Below are 23652 nucleotides of genomic sequence, written 5' to 3'. Positions count from 1 at the left end.
TGGCAAAACCGATACAATATTGTAAAGTAATTAGCCTCCAAGTAAAACAGATTTATATAAATAATAAAAAATAAAATAAATAAAAAATAATAATAAATTGGAATTCAAAATACTAATATAAACAGATGGTTTCTGAAAACATATTTTCTAGCTCTGTCCAATGAAGGAAGCCTAGAACACAGACATTCTAATAACAGTATATATATTACCAAGCACCCAAATCTTAAATTTATAAATATCATTTTCTATCAAAAGAAAATAAGACTTTTTGGAGAAATAGAAAAACATAAAAAACAAAAAAGGAAAACAAAGAAAGATATGGGTTATTTTGTTTTGCTAAAAAAAACAAGAAAAAAGCTCTCAAAGATTAATTAGGTTCAGCCAAAAGGGACACAAGAGAGAATTCCCTGGTGAATACAGATCTTCCACTGCAGGGGGCATGGTTTCTATCCCTGATCTTGGAATAAGTCACGTGGGATGACCAAAAAAAAAAAAAAACCACGGGGTGGGGGTGGGGATACAAGAACCAGCTTAAAGAGGGACTCACGCTGGCCAAGTCTGCAACAACTTAAGCATGGAAAACAATAACAGCTACAACTAACACATTAAAAATAAAAAAGTAATACTCCAAAAATCAGGAGAAAACAAAACTAGTAGACTAGACTCTTAAATAAAAGTTACTCGTTAAAGAAAGAAAGGCCATAGAAACGACTGAACAACCAAAGACTAAAGAGGGCTTCCCTGGTGGCTCAGTGGTAAAGAAATCTGCCTGCCAATGCAAGAGACACAGGTTGATCCCTGATCTGGGAAGATCCCATATGCCTCAGAGCAACTAAGTCCATGTGCCACAACTATTGAGCCTGTGCTCTAGAGCCCAGGAGACGCCAACTAGAAAAAAGCTCACTCATCAACGAAGACCCAGCATAGTCAAAAACGAATAAATTTTTTTAAGTTTAAAAAAATTATAAAGACTAAAGAAACATGACAATTAAATGCAACGTTCAATTCTAGACTGGAACCTAAATTACAGAGGGAAAAAACTCTGTAAGGGATGCTATTGAGACAACTGGAGAAACTGGAATATGAAATCTGAATATCAGATACTGTACCTAGTTACAGTTCAGTTCAGTCGCTCAGTCGCGTCCGGCTCTTTGCAACCCCATGGACTGCAGGGGGCTGCAGGCTTCCCCTGGACTGCCAGGCTTCCCTGTCCATCCCCAATTCCCAAAGCTTGCTCAAAACTCCAGTCGGTAGAATCTATTAATATTCTGGGTATTTAAGAGAATGGTGTTCTTACGGGAAAGATGCACAGTGGCTATCAAGGACTCCAGATGTTTCAGGAAAAAACACACGGAATAGGCGGAATTCCCTGCCAGCTGCAACTACTGAGCCCAAGGGCTGCAACTATCGAAGCCCGCATGCCCAGAGCACGTGCTCTGCAAGAAAAGCCACTGCAATGAGAAGCCTGTGCACCACGACTAGAAAGGAGCCCCTGCTTGCCACACTAGAAAAAGTCCACGTACAGCAACAAAGACCCAGATCATCAAAAAACGTAAGTAAATAAAATTTTAAAAACTATAAAGGAGGGGGAAGCACTTTTTTTATTAACAGAAAACAGCCAAGAAATAACAGAGCCGTGAGGAGAATTTTTATAGAAAGTTCACTTATTCAATTTTTATAACTCCAAATTAAATGACTAGGCCAAAAATCATCAACCATTAGGTGACAGGGGAAAATGTACCTTTTCAATGAAGAAATTCAATGGACACCACACCAACCAAGTAAATTTAGCATTGGAAACAGTGGGGCAAACATCTGGAAGTCCTCACCACCTTATTAATAGATCACTAGAAAGAGGAGAACCAGAATTCTGTTTTTCCTGATGCAATGCAATGTAAATTACATACTACCATCTAGGAAGTATTTGTGCCAAAAATACTGACCCAAATTTAATTAAATCTCTCTAGATCTTTCAATTTATAGGAAATTTAAAAATAGAGAAATAAGTTAAATGACATTTTAAGCATTCAGTCAGAAAATCCCAAATATGGCATATTCTTTAAAAAGTCCATGCCAGAGACAACATTAATTGAAAGTGAAGTCGCTCAGGTGTCCAACTCTTCGCGACCCCATGGACACCAGGCTCCTCTGTCCATGGGATTCTCCAGGCAAAAATACTGGAGTGGGCTGCCATTTCCTTCTCCAGGGGATCTTCCCGACCCAGGGTTAACGTTAACTGACTAAAGCATTCAGCCGGAGGCTAGTTTGCAATAACGATATATAAAGTGTAGAAAAATGGCATTAGTTTAAAGAGGTATTTAGGGAACAAATACAGAGAAGGCAATGGCACCCCACTCCAGTACTCTTGCCTGGGAAAATCCCATGGACGGAGGAGCCTGGTAGGCTGCAGTCCATGGGGTCGCTAAGGGTCGGACAGAACTGAGCGACTTCACTTTCACTTTTCACTTTCATACATTGGAGAAGGAAATGGCAACCCACTCCAGTGTTCTTGCCTGGAGAATCCCAGGGACAGGGGAGCCTGGTGGGCTACCGTCTATGGGGTCGCAGAGTCAGACACGACTGAAGCGACTTAGCAGCAGCAGCAGGGAACAAATAGCATGATATCAGCATTTACTTTCAACTGGTTGTTGAGGGGAGAGGTATGCTGAGAGTTAAAGCAAAATGGTCAAAATGTTAGAAACAGATAAATCTAAATGAAAGGCAATAGGTGTTCACTGCATTCTTCTTTCAGCTTTTCTGGATGTTTGCGATTTATCCCAACACACAAAGAAAAAAAAGTTACCAGAATACCCTACACACAAATAAAGAGAAATTGCTCCTAAACCGTATCTTACTAAGTGGGACAGTAAACAGAGCAGGTGGTTATATTACAAAGTCAGCCTTAAAGCACAGCTGTGTGTTTGTCAACACACCCAAGGACCTGCTCAAAAGGTAAGGCACAGTGTCAGGTGCTAAAGTAATAGACGGCAGTCACACAGACCTTAGGTTAACCAGAGGCACAGTTGAAAATAAACATATATTCACTGAAGACCTCACTAATGAGACAAGACATAGCTGGACTTTGAGAAATGGACAGGATATGCAGTATGAAAGGAGGGGGATGGGCAAACAGGTCACCAGTAAGGGCAAAGGAGCAGAAATAAACCCAGTCTGTGTGAAATACAGATCTCAGGAGAGTCATGATGGGAATTTTTGTAGAAAAATCATTCACTCAATTTTTATAATGCTTTAGGCTTTATGAGCACACAAAATATATAAGGCCCTGTGGCATCTGCCTTCTAAGAGCTGACGAAGTAGTGGAGAAGTTATGCTCCAATCAAAATACATTAAATAGGACTTCCCTGGTGGTCCAGTGGTTGGGAATCTGCCTGCCAATTCAGGGGACCCAGGTTCCATCCCTGGTCCCAGAAGATGCTACATGCCATGAGACAACTGAGCCCTTGTGCCACAACTGAGGCCTGCGCACCCTAGAGCCCACAACTAGAGAAAACCCACGTGCCCAGAGTAGCCAAAAATAATTAAGTAAATTTTACAAACACATTAAGAAGAGATATACACAAAACTCTTTAATAACACAGGGAAGGGAGTATTTACTTTACCAGAGGAATGAGGTTGATCCAATCTTTGTTTCCAACAAAGACATTTGAGTTAATTTTTTAAAAAGTAAAAATGGGGAAGGTAGAAATGGACAAAATGGATGAAGGGGGTCAAAAGATACAAATTTCCAATTCTAAAGTAAGTTAAACATAGCAACTACAGTTAACACTATATTGCATATTTAAATTTTCTAAATGAGTAGATCTTAAAATTTCTCATAACAAAAAAAAATTATAACTGTATGGTGATGGACTTATTGTGGTGATTATTCTGCAATATATACTAACAGTGAAGCATTATTGTATATATGTACACCTAAAACTAACATCTCAATTTTAAAAAAAAAGGACTTCATCAAATTCAAGTCACAAAAGAAAAATGCCAAAATTTGCTGCTTACTATGTACTAGACTCTTTTTTTTTTTACCTTGGAGATAAGTACTATAACTAACATTTTTAAACTGAGGTTCAGCATGTAAGTGCCCAAATGTAAAAAACTAGGTAGTGGTGAGACTAACCAGTAGACAGACCTTCAAACCTAGGTCTACCTACTGCTAAAACCCATAGCCTTTCCAATACTACCTAGATCTTAGAAAATAACAAGCACTCAATTATGATTATAAGGTACTATACAAACATTATAAAGTCAGTCACTACCAGAAAATACTAAAATGTTCTAAGGCCAGAAAGGATGAGAGTAATGTAAAGATTTTCCAATACAATGCCATATATGAGTCTCAGAGAAACTTCCACTCATCTAAAAGAAAAAAACAATCTCTTATAAGCAAAAGTTACAACACAAATAAAATCCTGGAATAATGTTTGGCAGAAAACTAGGACAATTTGGAATCTTATAAAACAAATCTGGAATACTGAAACAACTGGTGAGCTGGACAACTAAATATACTTTGATAACGAAGATTTCTAATCTTCGGGCTCTAATTAATACTACTTTATCTAAAAGTCCTATTTTTTGCTAAGCAACCTCAAAAGGATTACATAAACAGATTCTTACGTGAAAAGCTTTCACTAATATCTTTGTCAAAATATTTGTGACAGTTATAAAACTTTACATTGCCTTACTTTCTTCATTCTTATTCTGAAATATGAAATAGTTTCAGCATCAATTAACATTTTTCCCTAAGTAGTGTGAAAAATATACAGAACTTGTTACTTAGCATGCAGAGCTCTGAATAAGCACCTTAAATGGTTACTAAAAGTGTAATTAAAGCCTTAGGTCAGGGTAAAATCTGCGTTTTAATATTTTTCACCAACCAAAGAATACAAGTTAAGCCATCAACTTCAGAGATAAGGATTTATCTTTTTCCTAAAGCACTGTGATTTAAGGCCAACTTTCTACTAAAATTCTTCCCCTAAATACCAAAAGTTAAAAATTTTCTCTAAACTTCAAGAAAAAAGGCCAAATACAGAAAGTAAGGCCTCAACATAAATACTAATCGATACAGTATTTTGTCTTCTTCTAGGCAAGGAAACCAATTAAAAAGTGCAAAAGTACTGTATGGTAATAAGAGAGGCCAAATGCAATTAAGATTAGCTGGGAAAAAATGCCATCGGGGAACAACGAACACGTTTAACTAAAAGTTTTTGTTTGAATTAAATAGGTCTACCTCTGCATCACTTTCACAGGCAAAAAATACTGCGTGTGCTAGATCTCCAGAGGCTACTTTAAAAAAGTCCATTCAGGCTTCGTAAGAGGTATTCCTTTTACACAGGCTTTTTGTTCATTTTCTAGTCTTCCAAAGTTCCCGGAACACTCAACATAATGTCATCTGAGTAGAAAATACTTCAAATCATTCATGACAGGTTTTCTAGAAATAATCTATGCATTTCTGATTTGATTTAAACATGTCCAACTACTGAATTCCCTATCGACCCGCCTCCTTTCTCCGGAAGGACCACCAATTACAAGGGTTTACACGCATGTATCAACAGTTTTTATATTTCCTCAAAAAAAAAAAAAAAGAATGCCTTCTATGATCCTAAGTATCTAACTGCCAGAACTCAAAATCAGAAATGTGCAGGGAGTTACTAACGGCCACCTGCAGAGAGCACGATCTAAACCAAACAAAACAATAATAAAGCTATTCCGCAGGAGCAGGGGTTTTTTGCCTATCTAGCTGTGGACTTATACGTGTTAAAATTACAGACTTTAGGTCAAGATAAAAACGAGGCTAACTAAACCTTCGCCGTTTTACAGGTTTCGTATTAACTAACTTTCCATGACCTCTTCAACCAACCACTCAAACCATTCAATTCTCCGCCCAACCCCTTCCACTCCCGCCCCCAATTTCAGTTTTAAGGCGCTTCACTCCTCCAAACTTCAGTGTTTTCCGCGGCCTACCCTACCTACGTCTTCGCGTCGCCACAGGTCCCAAGTCAGGGCCTTAGCCTTACCATGTCCGCCCTTCCTGGTCTGCCTCAAGCTGCTAGCCCCCTCCCGTAAGGCCCAAACCCGCCTCAAAGAGCCCTCGGGAGGTCGATCCTCCCAGCTCTTCCAACTCGTCCACAGGCACCCCTGAGGTCCCCAAAGCACGCAACGGCCGAGCACGAAAATGGCGGAGTGCGGCCGCCTGCTGCAGGTGAGCGGTCCCATGCCGCCGCCGCACTCACCCTCGGGCGCTGATCAGAGGTCCTAACGACTGGCGAGCGATATGTTCGTCTTCACAGTCAGGAATGTCTCTCCCGTCGGGCCCCCTCCCTCCTCCCCTCTCAATCCCACTCCTCCAAAAGAGCAGCCGCCATCTTCCCCTATGAGCCACCGAGCGCACGTCCGTGTGTCATCACGCACCGGCGTACGCTTCTACGTCACGCGCGCCTGGGCCGAAGGGCTCCGTAGGGCTGACTCTGCGCATGTGCTTAGCTGAGAGGCGGGGCCTGACCGGAACCTCACGCGGCCTCTAGGAGCGACTTCTTTGTTCCGGCTGAGAGGAGGTCCGCACTCCTTGGGGAGAAGGAACTAGGGGAGGTGGTGCCGCCTTACTTTCTTCACCCTGTGAGCTAACCCTGGTCCTCTTAGAAATACCCCTTTTTGGAAAATTTGAATGAGAAATTTGTTCGTGGGCGGTACTGCAGTTGCTAATATGTTTATTCATCCGTGAAATTAGGGGGTCTGGCTGACAATATCTTAAGAATTTGAAGAAACGCACCGAGCTGAGTCAAGCACGTTTGTGTCGTTTGTGCATTCCCAGTGCCTCTTAAAGTAGCTCCTTTCTAAATGAGAGTGGATAGTGAGTCATAAAACTTGAGCCCTAGGGTACAACCAGTTTAGAAAACTGTTTCCACAGTGTCTATTAAAGCTAAGCATACACTCACCCTAAAACGCAGCAGTTACCCTGCAAGAGAACTGAGTGCACGTGTCCACCAAAGGTTTACATGAGAATGTTCATAGCAGCTTTATTTGTAATAGGGCTTTCCTGGTGATTCAGACAGTAGAGAATCCACCTGCATGCAGGAGACCTGAGTTCAGTCCCTGGGTCTGGAAGATCCCCTGGAGAAGGGAATGGGTACTTGTCCCAGTAGTCTTGCCTGGAGATTTCTGTGGACAGAGGAACCTATGTACCAGAAAATAAGTTGTGGTGTGGTCATGCCATTGATAGGGACAGAGTCAAGGGACAAGTGTGCTCACTCAGTGGTATGGACTTTGCAGTCCCAAGGACAATAGCCGGACAGGCTCCTCTGTCAGCGGAATTTTCACAGTAAGAACTGTGGAGTAGGTTGCCATTTCCATTTCCTTTTCCAGGGGATCTTACTCAGCCAGGGATGGAACCCTTGTCTCTTGCCTCTCCTGCACTGGCAGGTGGATTCTTTGCCACTGCGCAACCATGTAGGTGATTAAATAGTTAATCCCACTAGAGAATTTTAAGTAGAAAAAATAGGAAAGATCCCTGTTAGTTAATGATTACTAAAGAGAGTTGGTTTGCTTAGCAACAAAACCATGCTACAGAAGTGGGAGACAGGCCTGAAAGCAATAAAACAATGGTGGCATGAGACCCATATCCTACCTAGTGAGCCCAGTAAATTAATGATCTCTAGGACATGCTTTATGCACATATAAAAAATAATTTGTGGACCTAGCTGGACTATGTAGGGATAAGAAAACCCATGCCCAACCGGCAGAAGGAGCGGATAATGAAAGCATAACTTGTACTCAAGACAAAGTTCTTCTCCCCCTCCCCACTTTTCCTTTGATTATAAAACTGTAGCCCACTAAGTTCTCAGAGATGGCATCCCCTCGCCCGCCTGTTGTAAACCTCAGGAGCATCCTGTTCTAATCAAGTCACTTTTCATCTTCCTCTTTGCCTCTTGCTGAATTCTTTCTGTACTGAGACATAAAGGACTGTGGTACCAGAGCACTTCAGAGCCCCTGAAATGACACCTAATAGTTTGAAAAGCAATTAACCAAGCTGCTGCAATTGATTTTACAGTGCTTGATTTAGATATTTTGAGTATTTTGGCTGTCTTTCTCATGGTATAATGTTAATGGTTCTCGATTACTGCAACTGGTCTACCTGACCATGAAGCATCATGCAGCAAGAAAAAATCTCCAGCATGAAACTTGGCCAACCACTTTGACATGTTTGATCAGTCACAGCACCTTCACCATACATTGCACAATCCTTTTGGTTTTTTTTTTTTTTTGGCATTTCAGTTGTGCTTTTACCTTTGTTGAAATAATAAAGCATAATATGCCAAAAAATGTTGCTTTTTTCTTTCCATCTTCAGTATTAAACTGGATACACAAAACTCACTAATTTTGATTTTTTTTAAACGCGAGGCTAATATGACAGCTATCACAATATAACCTAAAAAAATTGTTTCAAATGAAGTTAAGGACAACTAAGCACTACTAGAGCCATCTTACAGAAAAAACGAAATGAATTTCTTGGCTAACCCAGTACATACCTTACTTATAAAATTATTTTTTTTTTTCTTGGTAAAAAGTGCTAACCATCATTTGACAATGCACAAACTTGGAAGCAACAAGCAAAGATTTAGGAAATCTACACTACTCCAGAGTAGTGTTAAAAAACAAAATTGAGTGAATTTTAAAGATTTTGATTGACTTTATTTAATGATTCATGAATCAGGCAGCACCCAATCTAACAGATGGAAAGGTGCTCCAAGGAGAGTGTAGGCAGAAGGGACAAGGACGTTCTCCTAAGAAAAAGTAGAACGGTGGCAAAGTCACTTTCCTTTATGGGATGAGGTCTATCAAGTAGGTTACTACTTAACTAGAGCTGTTTATGCAATTCTTGGTTGACTGACTTAGGATTGCATTCCTGGGAGAGCCAAAAGTATAATTAACTCTCAGTTTGGTGCTGTGAAACTTAGCATAAGTGACTCCATTTGGGGCCTGTTGTCTTGTTTTTATCAATTTCCCCCTTTCAGTGAGATGCTCAGGCTAACTGAGATGTGATCAAAGGAATTGGCATTACTCCCAACTATTGCTCTGAAGTTCTCTAAGTTTTTGCTGAATCTCTCTGTGGTGTCTACAGGCCGAAACATCAGATTCACATACTTTAAGCCAGTCATTCTCGTCATTCCTTTTCTGATGCTCTGGTTTTAGGGAGATCTTTTGCTAGCTCATTAGTGGCTGCAAATATGCATTTGAAGATTTTCAGAGAACACTGAGCCCTGGGGAGACTACTATGATTACCACAAGCAGGATAATTTCCAATACTTGTCATGTACTTTGGAGCTGCAGCCCCCAAGACCCAAATCAATCAGAATCAAATAAGTCAGAGAAAGACCACAATTAAGGGGTCATTTTCTTAAGATAACTGGTTTGTTCGCTGATCTTACATAGCCAAATCTTAGCTTCTTGAGAAGCATCAATCCAAGTGCAACAAGTCACATTAGCCCTTACACAAACTCCTCCTTACTCAAGAGATAATCAAGGATTATTCTAGTATCAAAAACCATTTCTGCCAGAGAGTCTAGGGATTTTTATCGGACAGCTATGGCTTTAGCAGAAGATTCTACAATATCTTCAAGAGTTGAGGAAAGGTTCCTGGTCACAACCTCATTTGCACTTACCCGTAGCCAAGGGAGTAGGAACCTGCCATCAGAAGTGAATATGAATCATAAGTGCCTTCTGGTAATTGCCATTTGGGTCTGTGGCTCAGAACTGAAAAAAATTATGACCATGGAGCTCAGTAAAATTTGAGGGTGTTAAAGGAGCTTCCCAGGTGGCACAGTGGTGAAGAATCCACCTACCAATGCAGGAGACACAGACGCGGGTTTGATCCCTGGGTCAGGAAGATCTCCTGGAAAAGGAAATGGCAACCCACTCCGGTATTCTTGCCTGGAAAATCCCTGAACAGAGGAGCCTAGTTGGCTACAGTCCATGGCATCACAAAGAGTCAGACATAACTGAGCATGCACCCACAAAATGCACAGGCAGTTCTTTTAATCCATTCTGATGGTCTGTGTCTTGTAACTGATATATTTAGACCATTCATATTTAAAGTGTTATTGAGATAATTGGATTAATGTATACCATATTTGTAACTATTTTCTATCCTTTGCCCTTGTTCTCCCTTGTCTGTGCTACTGTCCACACCCCTTGAGCTGAGTGGCCACAGGAAACTTTAAAACAGCTCTGACTTCCTAATCATCACTCTTACAAGTCAGTGTTTTCCCCATGATCTGCAAAGTACAAACATGAGAATTATGAAAAACAACAAGAATAAGGCTTGATTGTAAATCATGAAGAAGACCCAAGGGTTCTGAGACAAAAATGGGGAGAGGGGTTGAGAGAGGGGGTGAACCTGTTGGGGCTGAGAAAGGGGGTGAACCTGTTGCACTTGATAAGAGCATGCCTGCTGCGTGCCTGGAGGGGACAGGGCAAGGACTTCTGTTTACAGACAACAGCCACAAACTACCCACTTTTGTGGGAAACTGCAGAGCAGGGAGAGGGAATGCTGTATCTCTGTGTGCCCACTTTGCTCCAGTATCACAGAGGTCACACCTACACATCTGTATCTCATTGAAATGGGGCTCATACAAGGTCCAGCCTGGAAGGAACATAGACACTGACTACTTCTCTAGGAAGCGCTATTCACTCAGGCTAGCATTCACCTCTTAGACCCCAAGAGAGTGACTGGATCCTAACCTGGGGGAAAATGACTTGGTTGGCCCAACAGTTTTGTGTCCAACCAAACCCTGGCTGGTGATGAGGGAACTGTTAACAACAAGGTTACTCCTTGTGCCGGCCTCATAGGCAGGGTTCCCAAGGGTAGAGACTGGGATGAACATGCCCCTAAAGGCAGTGTTGCTGGCAATGCTACTCGGCTCTTGGCTAGAAGAATGGGGGCTCTACCAGGGCAGGCCCCTGGGGATGTGACTTAAGGTAGGGGAAGCAGTGCGTCCAAAAACGGGGTTACTATTATTCTAGTGCAGGGTCCTGTGGCCGCCATGGGGGTTCTCTGACCAAAGAAACCCTAGGTATTGAGGCCAGAGCTTCCCCCATAGCAGTGTTTTATACTCAGCCCCTTGACCCGTTGTCTCTACTACAATGTTGAGTGTTGCAAATCAGTCCAGATCTGGGGTAAAGCCCATACGTGTTCCTGAAACCCTCAACTTGAAGGAAGCTGGGCTTGTGCTGCCAAGCTCCTGGCACATGCTGGCCCCCAGTGCCTTTCGTGGGGGTGAGGGGCAGAGTCTGCTCAGGTAATTGCCCATTGAACACTTGAATGAGGTCAGTCCTCAGATAGAGAACTGGGCTTCAAGCGCTCTCCTCCAGTTCCCAACCTCTACAGGCGACACAGGCCCTGTTTGGCCTGCTTCTGGGATGCAGCTCTTGAATACAGGAGCCAAGAACGGGTGCAGGCGCATGGGACTGCCCCGAGCAAAGGTCCTGCAGAGACAGCATGTGTGCAGAGGGCACTCGAGGACTGGAGGCAGCACAAGCGCAGTTCACCTCAGACTCTCTAGCGCTTCCCAATGTCCTGGGGTCTAAGAGCTGGAGATGTTTGCCTTAAGGGTAATGAGCTTATTGGCAAGGCAGTGGCCCTTCTCCCCAGGCCAGGCCCCAGAGCTGTGGGGGAACTAACTGTACAGGAAAGAGTCCTCAGTCCCCACCCAGCAGAGAGGGAACTCAAAAACAGGTTTCCTGGTTCAGCACCCCTGAACAAAGTGGCAACTTTGGGATCACCAACTGTGTGTCCTCCTGCCCTTTCCCTTGGTGCCCACACCATCAAGATGCTGCTGGTGGGGAGGCCAACTGAAGTGGCAGCCAGGCAGGCAAGGAGGGACATGTGTACCACATGTGTCTGTGAGAGGGTAAGGAGCCTGACTTTAAATGGTACTAAATAGCACACACAGGTGTCCTAATCACAGAGAAAGGCCATTGCAAACTCAAGAGTGACACAATGACCTGGACTCACCCCATAGGTCAACAGTAACCTCAGCACTTAAAACCCTCCTACCTTTGGATTCAGTGAAGCCGAGCTCAGGCTGAGTTCTGCGCTCTCTCCCTTACGGCAGGAATCTTGAATGACATCTTCCTTGCCTATTTAACATTCTTGGGTGCAGTTTTTGTTTTGACAATAGTGAAATGTAGGCCTTACAGCAATATAGTCTTTTACTCTATTTTTTATGTTTTAGTTGTCATATGTGTAACATCGACATGAACTGAACCCCACCCTCTGAGATTATGGCATAATTTTTTTTCATGCAAAAGTTTTATATATATATATATATTAAAAGAATTTAAGAGGAGAAAATAATAGACTATCACATTTATCCAGATACTACCACTTCTGTTCCTCTTCCTTTATCCCTGAAGTTCCAGATTCGGCACTTTTGTGTGTTTTCACTTTAATCTGAAGAAATCCCTTTGACATTGTTTTACGTCTAGTTGCCTGATGATTAATGCCTCTAGGCTTTTTTTCGTCTTCATCACCCTTTGTTCTGCCTTCGATTGTAAGTATATCTTTGCAGCATATAATGTCCTGGATTGGTAGTTTTTTCTTCCAGTATTTTAAATATATTTTCTGGCCCCTGTTTCCTGATAAATTGCAGGCCTTTGAATTGACATTCTTTTACATATAGTGTGTCATTCTTCTCTGACTTCTTTCAAGATTTTTCTTCACCTTTGATTTTTAGCAGATTAATTATGACATGTTAGGTTCAGGGTTTTCTGAGGTTCCAAGATCTATGTTTTACAAATTGTGAAGTTTTTGCCATTTTCCCTTACGTATTTTCTTCTATGCTAACTTCCTTCCTTCAGTGGAATGGAAATTATACCATATTTTTTAACTGAAGTACAGTTGCTTTACAATATCACATTAGTTTCAGATGTAAAGTATCAGTTCAGTTCAGTTCAATTGCTCAGTCATGTCCAACTCTTCGCGACCCCATAGACTGCAGCACTCCAGGCTTCCCTGTCCATCACCAACTCCGAGAGCTTGCTCAAACTCATGTCCATAGAGTTGGTGATGCCATCCAACCATCTCACCCTCTGTCATCCCTTTCTCCTCCTGCCTTCAATCTTTCTCAGCATCAGGGTTTTTTCTAAGAAGTCAGTTCTTCATATCAGGTGGCAAAATATTGGCATTTCAGCTTCAGCATCAGTCCTTCCAATGAATATTCAGGACTGAATTCCTTTAAGATTGACTGGTTTGATCTCCTTGCAGTCCAGGGGACTCTCGAGAGTCTTCTTCAACACCTACAGTTCAAAAGCATCAGTTCTTCAGCGCTGAGTTTTCTTTAGAGTCCAACTCTCACATCCATATATGACCACTGGAAAAACCATAGCTTTGACTAGACGGACCTTTGTCAGCAAAGTAATGTCTCTGTCTTTTTAATATGCTGTCTAGGTTGCCCATAGCTTTTCTTCCAAGGAGTAAGCATTTTTTTTTTTTTAAATTTCATGGCTACAATCACCATCTGCAGTGATTTTGGAGCCCAAGAAAATAAAGTCTATCACTGTTTCCACTGTTTCCCAATCTATTTGCCATGAGGTGATAGGACTGGATGCCATGATCTTCATTTTTTGAACGTTGAGTTTTAAGCCAACTTTTTCAGTCTCCTCTTTCACTTTCATCAAGAGGCTCTTCAGATCTTCTTTGCTTTCTTACATAAAAATAGTGTCATCTGCATATCTGAGGTTATTGATATTTCTCCCAGCAATCTTGATTCCAGCTTATGCTTCATCCAGCCCAACGTTTCTCATGATATACTCTGCATATAAGTTAAATAAACAGGGTGACAATATACAGCCTTGACATACTCCTTTCCCTATTTGAAATCAATCTGTTGTTCTATGTCCAGTTCTAACTGTTGCTTCCTGACCTGCATACATATTTCTCAAGAGGCAGGCAGGTCAGGTGGTCTGGTATTCCCATCTCTTTCAGAATTTTCCACAGTTTGTTGTGATCCACACAGTTAAAGGCTTTGGCATAGTCAATAAAGCAGATGTTTTTCTGAAACTCTCTTGCTTTTTCAATGATCCAGTGGATATTGGCAGTTTGATCTCTAGTTCCTCTGCCTTTTCTAAATCCAGCTTGAACATCTGGAAGTTCACAGTTCACGTACTGTTGAAGCCTCGCTTGGAGAATTTTGAGCATCACTTTGCTAGCATGTGACATGAGTACAATTGTGTGGATGTTTGCGCATTCTTTGGCATTGCCTTTCTTTGGGATTGGAATGAAAACTGACCTTTTCCAGTCCTGTGGCCACTGCCGAGTTTTCCAAATTTGCTGGCATATTGAGTGCAGCACTTTCATAGCATCATCTTTTAGGATTTGAAATGGCTCAACTGGAATTCCATCACCTCCATGAGCTTTGTTCATAGTGATTCTTCCTAAGGCCCACTTGATTTTGCATTCCAGAATGTCTGGCCCTAGGTGGGTGATCATACCATCGTGATTATCTGGGTCATGAAGATCTTTTTTGTATAGTTCTTCTGTGTATTCTTGCCACCTCTTCTTAATAACTTCTGCTTCTGTTAGGTCCAGACCATTTCTGTCCTTTATCGAGCCCATCTTTGCATGAAATATTCCCCTGGTATCTCTAATTCTCTTAAAGAAATCTCTAGTCTTTCCCATTATATTGTTTTCCTCTATTTCTTTGCACTGATCACTGAGGAAGGCTTTCTTATCTCCAATACTTTGGCCACCTGATGCAAAGAAATGACTCATTTGAAAATATCCTGATGCTGGGAAAGATTGAAGGTGGGAGGAGAAGGGGATGACAGAAGATGAGCTGGTTGGATGGCATCACCGACTCAATGGACATGAGTTTGAGTGAACTCCAGGAGGTGGTGATGGACAGGGAGGCCTAGAGTGCCGCAGTCTGTGGGGTCGCAAAGAGTCGGACACGACTGAGAGACTGAACTGAACTGAACTGAGAGGAAGAGCATGTTTGGGTTTATACAGGACCCACATCTCACTACAGAACCATCCTAGGTGGCTATGCATGATCCAGATACACCACAGGTTACTCCTGAGAAAGTAGTACCCTTGTGGATTGGATAAAAGGCAGGGTAAAATGTGTGAATCTTGAGAAAGGGGACTATCGGACTCTGCCTATGAGTGCCAAGTGGTCCATCTCAGATGAAGCAGCTGATATCCTTTGCTTGCTGGATCCTTAGCTTTATGATAGTCACAGTTTCAGTGCACAGAGTATGCCACTTATCTAGGGCATGGCAAGTGCTGTGATTATCTAGGGCAAGTGCCCCTATTGCATGGGCTCATCATGTAGACTTACAGCTGTAAAAGCAAACAAAGGCCCCCAAGTGACTTCCTGGATTTTTGAAAAATATTGATTTATTTATTTGGCTTTGCTGAGTCTCAGGTGTGGCTCGCTGGATGTTTTGTTGTGGCATTTGGAATCTAGTTACCTGACTAGGGATTGAACCAGGCCCCCTGCATTGGGAACATGGAATCTTAGTCACTGGACCACCAAGGAAGTCCCAGCTTATTGGATTTTCCTCTCTCAGTCTCACCTTATGGGTCTTAAGGATGTGAATTAAAAACAGATTAATTAGAGATTTCCCAGGTGGCCCAGTGGCTAAGACTCAGAGCTCCCAATGTAGGGGACCCAGGTTCAATCCCTGGTCAGTGAGCTAGATTCCACATTTCACAACGAAGATTGAAGATCCTGGGTGCCTCAACTAAGACCAGGAGCAGCCAAATAAATAAGTAAATTTTAAACCATAGATTAATTAACAAAAATATGTAGAGAGGCAGAAAGCAGTATAAAGGGACTCATCCCAACAGAATGGAAACCCCTACATGGCTTGAATGGAATGGGCTGAGTAAAGCAGACGTTAGTGGCACTGAAACAAAGGTCTTCATGGAGCCCTGTCGAAGGATGGTGGACCATTAGGACCTCCTCAGGGTCCCCCCCAAAAGCCTGTCCATTCTACTTAACCCAGTTTGGAGGAATTTTAAAAACCAGAAGGCACAGATTACAGTTGATTCCAGTTTCCAAAGATTCCAGTTGATTAACCTGGAATCAACTGGGGCAATTGTCAGCAGATTTATCAAAATAAAGATTGACAAAAAAGCCAGGGTATCTTGGCTCCTCCCTTTGCTGGGACATAAAGCCTTATGCTCCTGAGTTTTAGAATGATAAGGGAGTGGAGAAGTTTCTCAGACTCCTTGATAAGGGAACCTCATAAACTCTGAGCTACTAAAATCTGTTGGGAAAATCCTAATGGAGCCTACAATTAAATTGAAAAATGTAGAAATACAAGAGTTGGTAGGATTAAGGTGAAATTTTGGGGTAAAATTTGAAATGTTTTTTCAGGCTCTGTGTGAGGTGGCTGTGTCTGCTTCACTTGAATGTATTATGGGGATAGTTATTGTGTCTGACTACAGTCCATTCTTAAGGAGATCAGCCTTGGGATTTCTTTGGAAGGAATGATGCTAAAGCTGAAACTCCAGTACTTTGGCCACCTCATGCGAAGAGTTGACTCATTGGAAAAGACTCTGATGCTGGGAGGGATTGGGGGCAGGAGAAGAAGGGGATGACAGAGGATGAGATGGCTGGATGGCATCACTGACTAGATGGACATGAGTTTGAGTGAACTCCGGGAGTTGGTGATGGACAGGGAGGCCTGGCGTGCTGTGATTCATGGGGTCGCAAAGAACTGGACACGACTGAACGACTGAACTGAACTGAACTGAACTGAGAAAATGTTTCCCCTCCCTGCTAGGATAAAACAAAGGCACAGACATCTACCCTTCAAGCAGTATTAATTGGAAATGCTAATGAGAATTCTTAAAGAGATGGGCATACCAGACCACCTTACCTGTCTCCTAAGAAGCCTGTACGCAGGTGAAGAAGCAACAGTTAGAACAGGACATGGAACAAAGGACGTGTTCAAAATTGGGAAAGGAGTACATCAAGTCTTTATATTGTCACCCTGCTTATTTAACTTATATGCAGAGTATATGATGTGAAATACCAGGCTGGATGAATCACAAGCTGGAATCAAGATGGCCAGAAGAAATATCAACAACCTCAGATATGCAGATGATACCACTCTCATGGCAGAAAGTGAAGAGGAACTAAAGAGCCTCTTGAGGAAGAGGAAAGGAGGATGAAAAAAGGTGGCTTAAAACTCAGCATTCAAAAAACTAAGATCATGGCATCCAGTCCCATCACTTCATGGCAAATAGATGGGGAAACGATGGAAACAGTGACAGATTCTATTTTCTTGGGCTCCAAAATCACAGCAGGGCTTCCCTGTTGGCTCAGATGGTAAAGAATCTGCCTGCAATGAAGGAGACCTGGTTCGATCCCTGAGTTAGGAAGATCCCCTGAAGAAGGGCATGGCAACTGACTCCAGTATTCTTGCCTGGAAAATCCTATAAACAGAGGAGCTAGTGGGCTACAGTCCATGGGATTGCAAAGAGTTGGACACAAATGAGCAACTAACACACAAAATCACGGCAGATGGTGACTGCCACCATGAAATTAAAAGGCGCTCCTCGAAAGAAAAGCTATGACAAACCTAGACAGCATATTAAAAAGCAGAGAATCACTTTGCCAACCATGTTAAGTATGGTCAAAGCTATGGTTTTTCCAGTAGTCATGTACACATGTGAGAGTTGGACCATAAAGAAGGCTGTATAGACTGCAGACTGGGGATTACGGCAAAATCCTCTGGGCCCCACCCGCTGCCCTGCAACAGCTCCTGGCATCTTGGACTAAAGAATTTCCATTTGAGGAGCAGGTATAACTTGAATCAGATATTTATTGACTCTGCCCTACAACTGAAGGATATAAAATAGTTGAAACCCGAACTATCCATAATATCTTGAGAGATCAGAGAGACACTGTAATATGAAGGGCAATGCCCAGATGCTGCAAGGGGAGTGTAAAGAGTTAGCACATTTGTGAGCAAGTACGATCTTTTCCTTTAGGACTGCCTTGAGAACCACATGAGGGGCTGCCTGAATCCACTGCCACTTGGACAGCGCCCTATAAACAGCTCTTGATTGACCAGCACAGAGCTGCTTAGCTTTTGGATGGCAGTTCTAAGGTCAACAGAGTGTGTTCTGTTTGGAAGACTGTCATGTTAATCCAAGAAAGTAAAAATAAATTAGCTCAGCAGACTAAACCGAATGGTGTTTGCCCCTGTTTTTTACTAATGGGATGTGACCTAGAGCCAGGGCAATATAGTCAGACATGAGAGTACTGGAAAACAGTCCTATTAGAAGGATGCTCATGGACTTCCCTGGTGGCCCAATGGCTTAGACTCCATGCTCCCAGTGCAGGGGGCCCAGGTTCGATCGCTGGTCAGGGAACTAGATCCCACATGCTGCAGCTAAGAGTTTGCATGCGGCAACTAAAAAGATCCTGCATGCTGCAACAAAGACCCAGTGTGGGCAAATAAATAAATAGATATTTTAAAAATATATATCTTTAAAAAGGAAGGATACCCGGACAGGATGTAGCCCTATGGAAATCACTATGGAAATTTGAGGAGTGTTTGAAAGGTGGGTGTCTCAATGCCATCAGAAAAACCCTTTTCTTAAGGCTTGATTGGAATAGACGAGTGGATGTATCAGTGTGCTTGCTTGAGGTGGCCATCTTGGCCCATGGACTGCAATAAAACAGAAGTGGATGAAGCTACGTGTTTTCTTCTTGCACCCTTTGAGACATGAAATGCCAATAAGAACTGTTCTGTCAGCCAACAACAGTGATGGAAACTGCAGATGGCCACAGAGCAGAGTCCCTAGGGGGAAAGCTGGCATGGGACCAATGTCAGAGTCCCAGGGGGCTCTCCTCGCATCCTGATGGGAATAGACCTGACTTTGGACCAGACTATCAGTACCAGCTGGTAAAGGCAGATGCTCAGTGTACAACAAAAGAACGAGAACAGAAGGTTCTGGACCAATTTAGAACACCCAGTTAGATTTTCTTAGACCAAGGAACACACACTCATTCTCAGAATAGTCATCTGATAGAGAATTGGGATAGGCAACTAGATCATTCATTTCTCTACAACAAGGGGCATGCATGCGTGCTAAGTTGCTTCAGGTATGTCCAACTCTGTGACCCTATGGACTGTAACCCGCAAGGCTCCTCTGTCCGTGGAGTTCTCCAGGCAAGGATACTGGAGTGGGTTGTTGTGCCCTCATCCAAAGGATCTTCCCTATCCAGGAATCAAACCTGCATCTCTTATGTATTCTGCATTGGCAGGTGGGTTCTTTACCACTAGCTTCAACTCGGAAGCCCAAAACACAGGGAGATAGTTAGGACAGGCTTGCTTACTCACCTTTACAAGGGTTTGCTCACACTCACCGTGACCGGTGCTGAGGATATGTCCCCACTAGATAGATCCTCCTACTTTTCTGATGGATCTGGGAAGAGGTTGTGGGAGAGGATGCTGGTATGACTACCAAGTTTCTTTTATTGTTTTGGCTGCACTGGGTCTTCATTGCCGTGCACGGGCTTTCTCTAGTTGTGGTTCATTGGCTTTAGAATTGAGGGCTCTGTAGTTGCAGTGTGTGGGCTTAGTTGCCCTGAAGCATGGGGGATCTTAGTTCCCAGACCAGGGATCAAACCCCTGTCCCCAGCACTGGAAGGCAGATACTTAACCACTGGACCACACAGGAAGTCCCTGTCTATGCACTTCTTCCCACTGGGGAAAGATGATGGCATGTCTATATATGTTTCTTTCTTCCCCCATCACCTCAATTTTTTTTTCCTACTGACCCAGTAGTTCCAGGATTGGGTTGCAACTACAATTGTCAGAATCAGACATGGTTTCTAGATAAGAAATTGTAACTATACCTTTATATTTTTATGTCAGAATCCTTAAGGACCTGATTGAATGAGTTGTGCTTTCACTTCCTCTGGTCAAAATGGGAGTCACAGTAAATGCACCCATATTGTCTAGTGTAGAAATAGCACATTGGTTCTGTATCAGAGGAGAGACGGGGAAGTAATACTGAGGGTAAAGGAATGAATACATGGATTATGCAATGGAATAAACCTTGTATTCGTCCCAAAAATAGCCCTTAGTCCAGTTATTCCAGATGCCAGAAAGAGTGAAGCATATCGAGCTGAGACAGCTCCTTTTTTTGGAACCTGACAATCTCAAATGGAAGTCTGCATGGTTGTGTGACCCTGGCCCATGGGGACGTCTTGGATATACACCATGATGATGGGCTGAACTAATTATGAATGACTGAAAGGAACTTTAGTAACGTGTCAGTATCTCTTGACTTCTATTTTTCAGTTTATATCTGCCATTTTTCAATATGGTCTAACACTGGCATTATTAGTAAAATTATAATTATGGTATTGATAGACACATGTATTATGAAGTACACTGGAGCCAAAAAACCTGTGCCCCACACTTGCTCCTCCAAATGTTATATTCATGCTGGTACTCTTGCTGTATTTGTTATATAAATGCTATAGCAAATGTTGATGCTCAGACAGGTATGATCATATGATCATAGATCATATGATCTTTGACCATGGTCAAAGACTAGGAGAGGGGAGGGCAGACAGCGCACAACTTCAATCGTTTGGGCAATGCTTTAGTCAATTATGCCTACATAATGAAACCCCAGTAAAAATTAGAGACACTAAAACTCAGTGGAGTTTTTGTTTGGTGAATACATGGATGTGCTGGAGGGTGGTATACTCTGACCCCACAGGGAGAGGCGATGGAAGCTATGCTTCCAGGATCCTCTCACAGACCTCATCCTATGTAATAAATATATAATAGTAAATAATAAAATAAAACTTCAGTAATAAGTTTAGCCCTTTCCTGAGTTCTGTGAATCATTAATAGTAAAGTATCAAACCTGAGGGGGTCATGGGGACCCCTAAATTTATCTCCAGTCTTTGGGAAGTACCAGTAGTCTGGGGACCACTGAATTGTGACTGGGTATCTAAAGAAAGGACAGTCCTGTGGAAGAATTTATTCTTAACTTTGGGGTCTAATAGTAACTCTGAGTGGTTACAGTCATAATGGGATTGCAAGGCACCCAACTAGGGTGGAAAGAGGATGCACTCATACCCACGAGGTAATGGTAACAGGATTTTTAAAAATACTTTGTATATTCATGTGGTTGTTTATGTGGCTGTGTAGGGCCTTAGCTGCCACACGCAGGATCCCTGATGTGTGGTGTGGGGTCTTTCATTGCAGTGGCACGGATTCCCCAGTTGTGGCTGTCAGGCTTACTTGCTCCACGGCGTGTGGGATCCTAGTTCCCTGACCTGGGATCAAACCCACATCCCCTGCATTATAAGGCAGACTCCCAACCACTGGACCACCCAGGGAAGTCCCAGGTGACAGAAGTTTTTACTGAAAAAGTTGACACTTGCAGTTTTGCTGTGGAAGGGAGATGTAATCTAGGGGAAAGACACACCACACAAAGTGACGAGAAGATGTGTCCCAGACCCCATGACAAACCCGTGCTATCTAAAGGGAGTGCAGCAGCTTACAGAAACACAGCCACAGTTCTTTACCTAGAAAATCATTTTCTTCTGCCTCCTCTCAATCCTCACTTCCACCAGAAAGTTGGAATAGGGCTGGTTGTCTAGATAAAAGCCAGAAGGAAAAACCCACCTTTCTTATCATCTGGATTTTTTTCCCCAGCAAGTAACTGACCCAGAAGTTCGTTTGTTTGTTTTTTTGCTTTCTCTTGAAGCCACCTGCAGTTACAGAAATGAAAGCACCATGAGGATCAGGTCACAGTGTGTTCACACAGATAGTTTGCTCTCCTTCTGACTTTAGAGAATCAGATGAGAAACAGTGGTCAAGACTAGAAAACCTATAAGCAAGAATAGCAGACACCTACAAATACCAAAAGACATAAATGTTTCCTGGAGGATGTGTCTCAAGTCTGTCCTGGTTGTCAATTTCAAAAGTCTTAATTGAAGAGGAAAAATTGCTGCTGGAGAAAGGTCCCCTACCAACAGTTTATAACCTGATACTCCCATATTTTAGTGCCTCTTAAGTCAGAAACCAGAGAAGGCAATGTCACCCCACTCCAGTACTCTTGCCTAGAAAATCCCATGGATGGAAGAGCCTGGTAGGAGTCTAAGAGCTCAGAAAAAATCAAGAGCCTCTTAGCCTCGCTAAGAGTTGGGCATGACTTGATGACTTCACTTTCACTTTCCACTTTCATGCTTTGGAGAAGGAAATGGCAACCCACTCCAGTGTTCTTGCCTGGAGAATCCCAGGCAAGAACTGGTGGGCTGCCGTCTCTGGGGTCGCACAGAGTTGGACACGACTGAAGCGACTTAGCAGCAGCAGCAGCAAGTCAGAAACAGTTGACAAAAGACGGGGGGAAGAGTTGACAAAAGGGAAGAGGGACTTCGGGGTTAGTAAATGCAAACTGTTACATTTAGAATGAATAAACAAGGTCCTAGAGTAGAGCACAGGGAACTATATCCAATCTCCTGGTATAAACCAAAATGGAAAATGTAAAAAAGAATATATATGTGTATGACTAAGTCACTTTGCTGTACAGCAGAAATTAACACAAACAACATTGTAAATCAACTATACTGCGATAAAAAGAAAGAAGGAAACAGCTGGCAAGAGACTACCCTTCCAGTCCTCCAAGGAAACTGTAAATAAACTCTATGATGTGCCTGATCAGGTCATATCTGAGCTAGGCTGATTAAGAAAAAAATCAAGAAAGCAACATTTCTGCCTCAGACAAAGACAATCTTAACTTGGCATTAGATGGCCCCCCTTTACCTGCTCTGCTCACCGGTCCTCTGGGGGAACTCAGAGGATGCAGATGAACTTGTAGTACACTGATGGGCCGGCTCACTCACTCCTTTTGCTTAGCAATATGAGGGAATTGCAAAAAGGGTGTTGGACGCCAGTGCTCCTCTGAGTGTCTATTTGTCCTCATGTTTTGTATCTCCCACTATTTGTGCATTTCCAGGGCTTGTGGTGGCAGTGATATCAAGTAGCACCAAACTATCTCCCAGTTCTTTATTTTGGACGAGATGCTAAGGAACAGCCCCAACAGTGGCAGAGGTTGACCAGGTTGCCCTTCTTGCCTGCAAACTGTCAGAATCTGCAAACTGACTAGAAGCATCTGAAATTTCGATGTGCTTTTTGCGCCTTCCCAGAATGGCTGATATGACATTTCCAGAAAATACCAATTGTGGGTGAGGCTAGGCAGCAACCAAACCAACCAGATGCTCTTCCACAGCCAGTGTGAGGGTTAGATGTACACTCATTCTATTTGGAAAAACTCTCGGTCAGTATCCGAGGATGAACATAGGCATCGCTGTGTCCCAGTGGTTCTTCCTGGCAGAGGAATAAAGAATACAGTAGAAATGCACACACATGTTCCCAGAAGACATTTACAGGAAGGTACATAGCAGCTTTATTCTTAAATTTCCCAAAGGCATAAACCACCCAAACCCTCCTAACAGTAGAATGTGTGAACCAGTTCTAGCATATTTCAGCAAGTGTATGCTATCGTTTCATAGGGAAGAAGGATCCTTAAAGTATATGGTTATATGAGTGAATTCACAAAATGTAGAGCAAATGAAGTTGACACAAAAGGAA

The 23652-nt window shown here is 42.6% G+C and overlaps 1 protein-coding gene across 12 annotated transcripts in view; it reads right to left on the bottom strand.

Moving 5' to 3' along the window:
• Positions 1-6411, bottom strand: part of WDR33 (WD repeat domain 33) — a 108572-nt gene extending 102161 nt beyond the window's left edge. For 5 of the 12 annotated variants that reach the window (XR_011570227.1, XM_019968979.2, XM_070801686.1 and 2 more), the window contains exon 1: positions 6249-6410. The gene's annotated coding sequence lies outside the window, so the exon portion shown is untranslated. Of the gene's footprint in view, positions 1-6248 lie in introns of all 12 variants that reach the window. The other 7 variants (XR_011570229.1, XM_070801730.1, XM_019968994.2 and 4 more) reach the window with 3 other exon arrangements.
• Positions 6412-23652: the final 17241 nt, after the last annotated feature.

This window comes from Bos indicus, chromosome 2 (genome assembly GCF_029378745.1).
Source record: "Bos indicus isolate NIAB-ARS_2022 breed Sahiwal x Tharparkar chromosome 2, NIAB-ARS_B.indTharparkar_mat_pri_1.0, whole genome shotgun sequence".
Taxonomy (NCBI): Eukaryota; Metazoa; Chordata; class Mammalia; order Artiodactyla; family Bovidae; genus Bos; species Bos indicus.
Note: the sequence above shows the minus strand (reverse complement) of the source record. Positions and strands in the feature narration are given on the sequence as shown.